Source organism: Triticum aestivum, chromosome 6A, assembly GCF_018294505.1.
Source record: "Triticum aestivum cultivar Chinese Spring chromosome 6A, IWGSC CS RefSeq v2.1, whole genome shotgun sequence".
In the NCBI taxonomy this organism is placed as follows: Eukaryota; Viridiplantae; Streptophyta; class Magnoliopsida; order Poales; family Poaceae; genus Triticum; species Triticum aestivum.
This window is the reverse complement of record NC_057809.1, coordinates 16,555,854-16,564,677: the sequence shown is the minus strand read 5'-3', so window position 1 is coordinate 16,564,677 and position 8,824 is coordinate 16,555,854. Positions and strand designations below refer to the sequence as shown.

The following is an 8,824-nucleotide window of genomic DNA, read 5'->3' as shown; positions in this document are numbered from 1 at the left end:
GCCGAGGGGGCATCGGTGGAATGGGTCGCATTCGACCTCGTGCGGTGCGGCGGGGCCGACTGGGCGAAGGAGATGACGGCGGCGGGGTAGGGAGGCGCGGGCTGCTCCTGTGATTGGAGGGATAAAGAGACAGAGGGGCGAGGCGGGATGGAGAGAGGGCCACACTAGTGCTGGAGGAGGCGTCTTAGGTCTTCACAAGGGAAGTTGTTGCCCTTTTATACGCCTATGCGTGAAATGACAAAAATTTCCTTGGCGGTGCACTGTAATTGCACGCGGTGGCACACCGAGAGTGAAACTATTCATTGCAATAGTGCTCATGTTCGGTCCGACGGCCTAGGCCTTCCAAGCGTGCGATCCAACGGCCGAAAGTGCATCAAGAAATCGTGATGGACGGCCGGATGTCTCTAATAGTTGTGAGAGCTCGAAGCTTGCCTAGGTTCTTGTTTCTCGATAAACTGATGGCCGTGAGAGTGGATATTAAGATAAATGGAGCCTAACTCTCACACGTCTTGATTTCGCCGTTCTTCGGTATTCTCAATTATTGAAGTATCAAAAAAGCTGTGTATTATTTTAATAAAAAAGGACTATCTAGAAAGCAATTAAGTCCTGTAGCTCAGTTGGTTAGAGCGCTGGTCCGATGTACCAGAAGTCATGGATTCAAGCCCCGTCGGGACTATTTTTTTTCTTAATTGCGATTATGCTTTCCTTTCTTGTATTATATACTATATATTACGCCCGTACGGCCCAAAACGGATAGCCCAGCAAACGATCCATGAAGGAGCACCTCCGCGTAGCCACGATCGGTTAGTACATTTCTTCAAGCGACACCATCTGTTTTTTTTAGTATCTATCTATTAGCTAACCAGAAAAAAAGGAAATAAGCTAGAAAATTTCACAAAAATTAGAAACATCCAATTGTTAATTTAACACGTCATAAAATTACAGCCCTTTGATCTTCCCAATACCATTTGGACATAAAACTTGATAAAGATTACCCACCAATGCCAACTAGTCCATACTAATCCTGTTTGTGAAAAAAAAAATCTAGACTAACCCTCAACTCACCTCACGTCAAAGCAAAAAAAACTCAGCTCATCCTCCGTGTAAAAGGAAACCTAAACTCACCTGTATGCGCAGCCGCCTCCTGACCTATCAATCCAATCGCATCTCCCCCCCTGCACTCGCCGTCATTAGTGTTCTCAATCTTCCTCCCCAAGCTCCACCAGATCTGGGATACTCGCCCTCGCCCAGCACGACTCCCTAGCCATATTACTCATGTGTTAATCGATATACATGGATTTCAACACATCAAGGATTCAAGGGTTGGACAATGCACAACATGCATGGGCCGGTAACGCGATCATCCTGTCCGGGCGTGTCTGGGAAGATTCGGTATTGACATCAGGGTATTTGTTTCTTTTTTTCTATGAACTACTAATTTCATGGCCAATGTGTTGATGCATAATAAATAAATCTTATAGTTCAGCTTCAGATTTCATTCTATATGTACTACTCATATCGCTTTGTTGTGTTCTGAAAGCATCTTGCTATATATTTCATATGGATCACAACTCTGAACTTAGTGACTAATTTGCTGATGCAGAGTTTTGTAATGTTGATTCAGTTTTGTCCCTCTTGCAGGCACCTTATCCTCGCCATCGCGCAGTCCATTGATGTGTTTGCTGTTCCTCGCAGAGTTGTCGTTGTTGTTCAGATTGATCCAAAGTTCAAGACCACACCTTCAGTCCACAGAGTTATAGTCTTCCAGATCACATCATAAGCCATCTTGTACGTCCCCAGCCTCGCCTTCTCTATCATCACTAATCAGTCTATGTTCTTCCTGAAGAATTATATGGACTCCCTGCATATATGGAGATGCATGACATCAATGAAGTAAAGGCGTGAAACGATGAATGTTCAGTGATGGAGCGGAGAGGAATAAGATGCGTGTATCTGACCAAAGTACAGACCATCCATCCTACAATGGCTGCACGCTGCTGGAGATGGGCACGGTTCAAATTCATTGTGGGTGTCCAGCCTCGCCTTCTCTGTCATCACTCATCAGTTTGTGTTCTTCCTGAAGAATTATATGGGCTCCCTGCATATGGAGACACATGACATCAATGAAGTAAAGGCAGGAAAAGTTGAATGTTTAGTGATGGAGCGGAGAAGAATAACTGACCAAAGTACAGACCATCGATCCTAAAATGGCTGCACGTTGCTGGAGATGGGCAGGGTTGAAATTCATTGTGAGTGTCTCTTTCATCAGGAAGACAGGAACTGCGAGTGTGGGAATTATTTTCGAAGATAATGTTCAAAATGTTCTGCTTGCTGCACGCAAGGTGTTACAGTCATGCAACGGTGCGCAGGAAGTAGAAGCCATGGCATGCCAAGATGGCCTTAGATTAGTAGCGACCTGGCCACACCATACTTTTGTTCTTCAATCAACCTGTTGTGTAGAGGGGTGTCAGCTATTCAAAGCACGGATAGGAACCTGTCAAGACACAAGTCCATCTACAAAGATATCAAAGTTGTAGGAACGGTAATCCCCTTGGTGGATAAAAGAAAATATGCGTGAGACAGAGACACATAGCAGAATTCAGTGGTTCACGAATTAGCAAACTACATTAATTAGAGATAGAGGTTCTGGTGATATGTCCGGATTTTGCATGGACAGGAGCCTATAGAAAGTGTTGTGACAAATGGTTGTAATTGTTTCCTAATTCAGCAAAACTATATATTTGTTCCGTAAATTAAGTTCGGTTAAAGCTCTCTTTTGACCTAAAAAATAGATTCACCAAATAGTAATACATTGTCGTGATCAAAATGGTGGTTTAGTGCGCGCTGGGTGTTCTTCCAATAAGAGAAATGACTTGCAGGTAGTAAGAATGATCATATGATCTCTACTTTCTAATATGCGCAATTCACTATCTCTTCTGTTCATTGCCTGGAGTTCTCGGCAGGACACGATCTCAAAGAATCAATTGGCAGGTTTGTGTACTTCACTGTGGCAAAAACATATTTGATTGTTGCTGAAACTTCTTCGCAGAACCATCCATTGTTTCGAGGAGAAATTCTAGAAGCTGCAAATATAAGGTTATTCATATGCCATATTTATCAAATAGTATTCCAAAAGGTAGAAAACTGAAGTGATATATAATTTATCATGTAAATGATGTTATGCTAGACTCTCTTATATGTATGATTTGGTTTTCTTATCGCCTCTTTATCAGATTAGGTTGTAACATTTCACACAAGTGCAGATATACGTAAAGCTTCGGATGTGGCTGCAGTAGTGATCTTTCCATTATGTATTAGTTGTTTATTGTACGTCGAATGTTTTCACAAGGCTACACAATTTTCATCCTTTGGTTCGCTTTCTTAGATATATAGCGCATTTTATCTGACATGATAGATGCTATGGATTGTACAGCTATTTATGCGGCTAAAGGATATGCATTGCATCCCCATGGCAGGATATAAGGTACATATTTAGTTAACTGCATGTTTTCTACGGTACTCAGTTTAAAGAATCCGTTTGTCTGATTCAGTTATTAGCATGGGCATGAGACACACTCATATATAGTGAGGATAACATAATATATCACTTGAACATTTAGTTTTATATTTTCCCCACCAAACCGCACGATCACGTCACTCTTTGGGCGTTGTTGTCGCTGCTGATTGTCAGCGTCAAATTCATATTTGATTATCATAGTGGAAAGCATATATAAGTTGTTCGAGATATTCGTACATGACTCCAGCAACTATATCTCTTATACGAGATATAATGTACTTATTTGAAGGGAAGCAATTTGTGCATGCATGCTAGAAATGCTCCTAATCTTATTTTTTTTACACATTACTCCTAATCAGTTCTATGCCACCTAGATTAAATTCTATATATCTGACCTGAAATCTCTGAAATTATGTACGTTCAAATGTAGAAAGTACTATATCCTATGACTTAGTACTTTTTTATGTGGAGGTGAGCACAATACGAATGTGTGTTCTCACATAATGATCTAACCATTAGGTTGTCGTGGTGAGCAACTAAGATAATACTTCTTGGCACACAAACAAGCATCTTCATGACTTCATCATAAGATGGAAGAACTAATCTAGAATGCATCGACTAAGCTTGGCCGAGCTAATTAACTTTAGCTTTGACCAGACACTAATGGCATGATTCCACATTTACGATACTATGGGAACTTATTGGCAATCTGATTGTTGTGCCATAGCTTCATTGCTTCCATGTAGTGACAATCTTGCAAATATTCTGTTTTCGATAGAGACAACAAATTTAGATTCAGTTTTGTATTTCGAAAATCGGCAATTTTAAGAACTTTTTCAAGTCAGATTTGATATAGGGTTTGAAAGCTTTCTAATCTATATGAATAGAGCCGAGCAGACTATAGATTCTGAACATGGTGTACTGTCAATGGATATATATCTGTGTGTGTGTGTGTGTGTGTCTATATATATATATTTGTGTTGCTATGATCTAATACTACTAAATCAGTTTATCCCGACGGTTACTATTTATTCTTTCATAAGTTAGTACAGCTATATTTGTGTTGAAATTTCCCTTTTAGTTTAATCTACAAAAACATAACAAAATTCTCTAAAAGATTCTCAGTGTATTTAATCCATTCACTCTAAATCAGTTTCCCATTACTCTAACAAAAATAAATCGCAAAAAAATTAAGCAAGTTAAATTTAGATAACATATGAGTTAGTTTATTCTCAACAAAAATGTCTCTTAGTGATTGCGAAATAATTATATCCTATATAAGACTAAAACATGAAATAACTTGATGTGCACTCAAAATATAACTACCACTCATAAAAATCATTACATATTGCTAGAGTTTTATCTTAAACAAAAAACAAATGCAAACAAGAATTTATAATATAATTAAAATTGTACATAATTATATTAATTACATCTTTTCATAAAATATAATGAAATTTTGTCATCTTCAACAATATAATCATATATTCATAGTAAAAGGTATTAAAATTTCACCTTTAGAAAATAACAATGTCTAAAATATGTATTATACAATGAAGAGTGTAATTAGGAGTAAAAACATGTCTACATAAAATTGAATTAAATATTTATAATATTTTTAGCAAATTAAAGATGATGCCTTCGCAAAATAAAAAATTGGTAAAAGGAATAATTATATCATCTAACCTTTGTAAGTAATAGACTTTTCCTAAAGCATGATATATGCAATTTCTTTGACGACAATGTTCACTCATATATACAAGAATGGTAAATAATTTTATAGCATTATAAATTACAATTAAAAATGTAAACCTATAAGGACGCGACCAATTTTTCTTTACGCAATGTGAATAATATGTGCCATTTTTCAACTGTCTAAGATTCTAGCCCGCGCATCGAGCGGGCCACTTTGCTAGTTCCTCAAAAAATAGTATGTTTTTTTAGTCTAAACACATTTTATTCATTAATCATTAGCCAAATACATTTGGATACAATTTAGTTCCGGACGATCGAGAAGCCACAGATGGCGTCCTAAAGAAAGGTCTAATGTGTCTTTAGCCTGGCTATGAGCCATAATATTAGTTTCATGTCCCTCAAAGATGAGAGGAAATGCCGTGAACTATGCTGAGGTAGCTTTAATCTCCTTGATGATGTTCCCATTTAAGCCTCCTGCATTGTTTTGCTCTTTGCAATCAGAATGTATTATCACATGTGTGAGTCGAGATCCTGGGCTAGAGAAAGAGCTTCTCGACAAGCTAGCATTTACAAAGTAGTCAGGTCTGTTATGCCATCACACTTTATCGCCGAAGCACCCAGGTACTTGACTGCTCCATCTGTACACACGGTACTGAATGGTCAAGTACTTCAGTTCCTCGCCATTGCCCCATCTACGTTGATCTTAGCAAAACCTGCCGCTGCGCGGGCGAGGTGCCCTCGCTATCAGCAATGGGTGTGTCCTGGCTGGTTCACTCACCGAGCTCCTGGATGTAGTTGCTATGAAGTGATGATTTGCATGGGGGGTCTAAAGTTGTTGCTCTTGGAGTTGTTTTCTACGTGCATACCAGATAGCCCATAGTGTAACCACCACTTTAACAAAATCATCATGTTGCAAGCTATCAATTAGTGTGAATATCCACATTCTTGCTTCTGGTTCCTTATTGTTCTCAACAACTTCAACTAGGTCTGGGTCATGCAAAGCCCGCACGCATCTTTCACTAGTAGAAAAGGGGGCTTTGGTCCAGGCCGGGTAACCCCATTAGTCCCGGTTCAGTCTAGAACCGGGACCAATGGGGGCATTGGTCCTGGTTCGTGGGCCCAGGGGGGCGGCCGGGCCACGTGGGCCATTGGTCCCGGTTCATCTAGACCTTTTGGTCCCGGTTGGTGGGATGAACCGGGACCAATGGGCCTCGCTCCTGGCTCACAACCATTGGTCCCGGTTCGTGCCTCAAACCGGGACTAAAGATTAGACCTTTAGTCCCGGTTTGAGGCACGAACCGGGACTAATGGGGATGAGACCTTTAGTCCCGGTTCGTGCCACGAACCGGTACTAAAGGTACCATTTTCAAACTATAACCCCCCCCCTCCGTGTGGATCGCCTTTTCAGTTTTTTAAAAAATAAAAGAAAATGATGGAAATGTCAAAAAAATAAAGGAAAATAAGTTTCCCATGTGATATGTGGTCTAGTTGTTGGGAAAATTTGCAAATGTGAATTTTGACTTTATTTGCAAAATCTCTCTAAAATTTGTAAAAATGGGCACAACTTTTGCATACTAACTCGGATGAAAAAGTTTTTTATATGAAAAATCATCTACTCGAAAAGTTACATCCAAATAGAAAAAACCTAACAGAAATCCTGGTTAAACATTTTCAAAATCCTCAAAAACCTAATAGAAAAAAGTTAAGGGGCTTTTAAGATCTAGAGTGAAAAAAATTGAAAAAAATTCAAACAGTGGGCAAACTGTGGTCAAACAATGGTCAAACTAATTATTCTAGAATATTAGTGTTACTAAATAATTATTTCAGTTATTTCAATTTTGGTCAAATCTGGTCAAACTGTGGTCAAACTATGGTCAAACAATGGTTAAACTAATTATTCAAGAAAATATTAGTGTTACTAAATAATTATTGTTTTTTAAAACAATAGTTTCAAAATAAAACTATGAAATGTGTCACTTCATGCTCAAGCAAAATTCCTGAAGGTTAATAGGATTGACATCTTAGTATTGTCAGGAAAACAACAAGTGCAGACTTGGAATGAGGGAGAATAGAACCCGGAAGTTAAGCGTGCTCAGGCTGGGGGAGCGGGAGGATGGGTGACCGTTCAGGAAGTTAGATGACTTGGAATGATGAGGGGTGATTAGAGGATAAATTGAGAAGTGATGAGGGGTGGTCATTACAGACTAGAGGTTAAGATAATTCAGAAATTTGAAATAAAAAAAAAATTCAAAAAAAATTTCAAAAAGAAAATAAAAAAAAATCTTAAAATTTCCTTTAGTCCCGGTTGGTGTTACCAACCGGGACTAAAGGTGGAGCTCCACGTGGCCACGCCCTTTAGTCCCGGTTCTGGATTGAACCAGGACTAAAGGGAGAGGCATTAGTACCGACATTTTAGTCCCGGTTTCAGAACCGGGACTAAAGGCCCTTATGAACCGGGACTAAAGGCCCTTTTTCTACTAGTGTTTCCATCTTACAATGTAGGAGCGTGTGCTGCCAAGGATCATCCCGTCCACAAAGACTACATTAAGGAATTGTCGACATGTTCCTACTCTTTAAGAGATCAGTTGTGGGTAGTGATTGCTGAGCTAACCTCCATAAGAAAGTTTTAACATTTCAGGGAACGTTTGTTCTCCACATGCTTGTCCAGTCATTCAGACCCCTCTCTGAGTTTGAAGATTCCGCTCTGCCCTCGAGCCATGCTTCGCGGCGTAACTTCGTAGAGACTAACATTCTATAGACCGAGCGAACTGGGAAAAAACCCGCTCTTCACATGGGTCCAAGACCAGAAATCGTCCACCTGACATGTGCATAGGGGAATATAAGCAATAGCTTGTACATATGTAGGCAGGAAAGTTTGAGCTAGCTTGTCCATGTCCCACGATGCATCCACTATGATCAGTTCGGCCACCACTTGGGGCGGGTCCAGTATATTACTTACAATGGGCCACATATTAATGTCCCGGGGAATCCAGTTATGCTGCCAGATCGGCGTGGATGTCCTGTCCTCTACTCTGCTTGTAAGGCCCTGTTTCATGGTGCCCCTACCATCCAATATCTATCGCCAGATTTGCGAAGGGGAATTCCCAAGATCAGCATTAAGAAAATCTGAAGTAGGAAAGTATTTAGCCTTTAGTGTTCTCACGCTTAGAAAAGATGGGTCCATCAATATGCGCCAAGCCTGACGGCCTAGCAAGGCAAGTTTAAAGAGTTCAATATCTCGAAAGCCGAGACCTCGACAAGATTTTGGCCTTGTCATAACACTCTAGGATACCTAGTATGGCTTTCTCCTACCTTCTGTACTACCCCACCAAAACTTCCGAATAAGAGTATTAATATGCTCGGAAAGGTCACGCAGGAGCTTAAAACAAGACATAGAGTAAACATGTACTGCCTGAGCAATCGAGTTGATAAGAACTTCCTTACCACCAACTGACAGGATCTTCTCCATCCATCCCTTCACTTTTCCCACACTCTATCTTTCAAGAACTTGAAGCCACCATTCATAGAATTTCCAACATCAGTCAACATTCCTATATATCTCTTAGACAAAGACTCATTTGGGACATACAAGGCCTCCTTAATTTCAAGCTT

At 39.9% G+C, this 8,824-nt stretch overlaps 1 non-coding gene across 1 annotated transcript; it reads left to right on the top strand.

The window, feature by feature from the left end:
- Nucleotides 1-602: 602 nt before the first annotated feature.
- Nucleotides 603-676, top strand: TRNAI-GAU (transfer RNA isoleucine (anticodon GAU)). Its single transcript has one exon. It is a non-coding gene; the product is annotated as a tRNA-Ile (tRNA).
- Nucleotides 677-8,824: the final 8,148 nt, after the last annotated feature.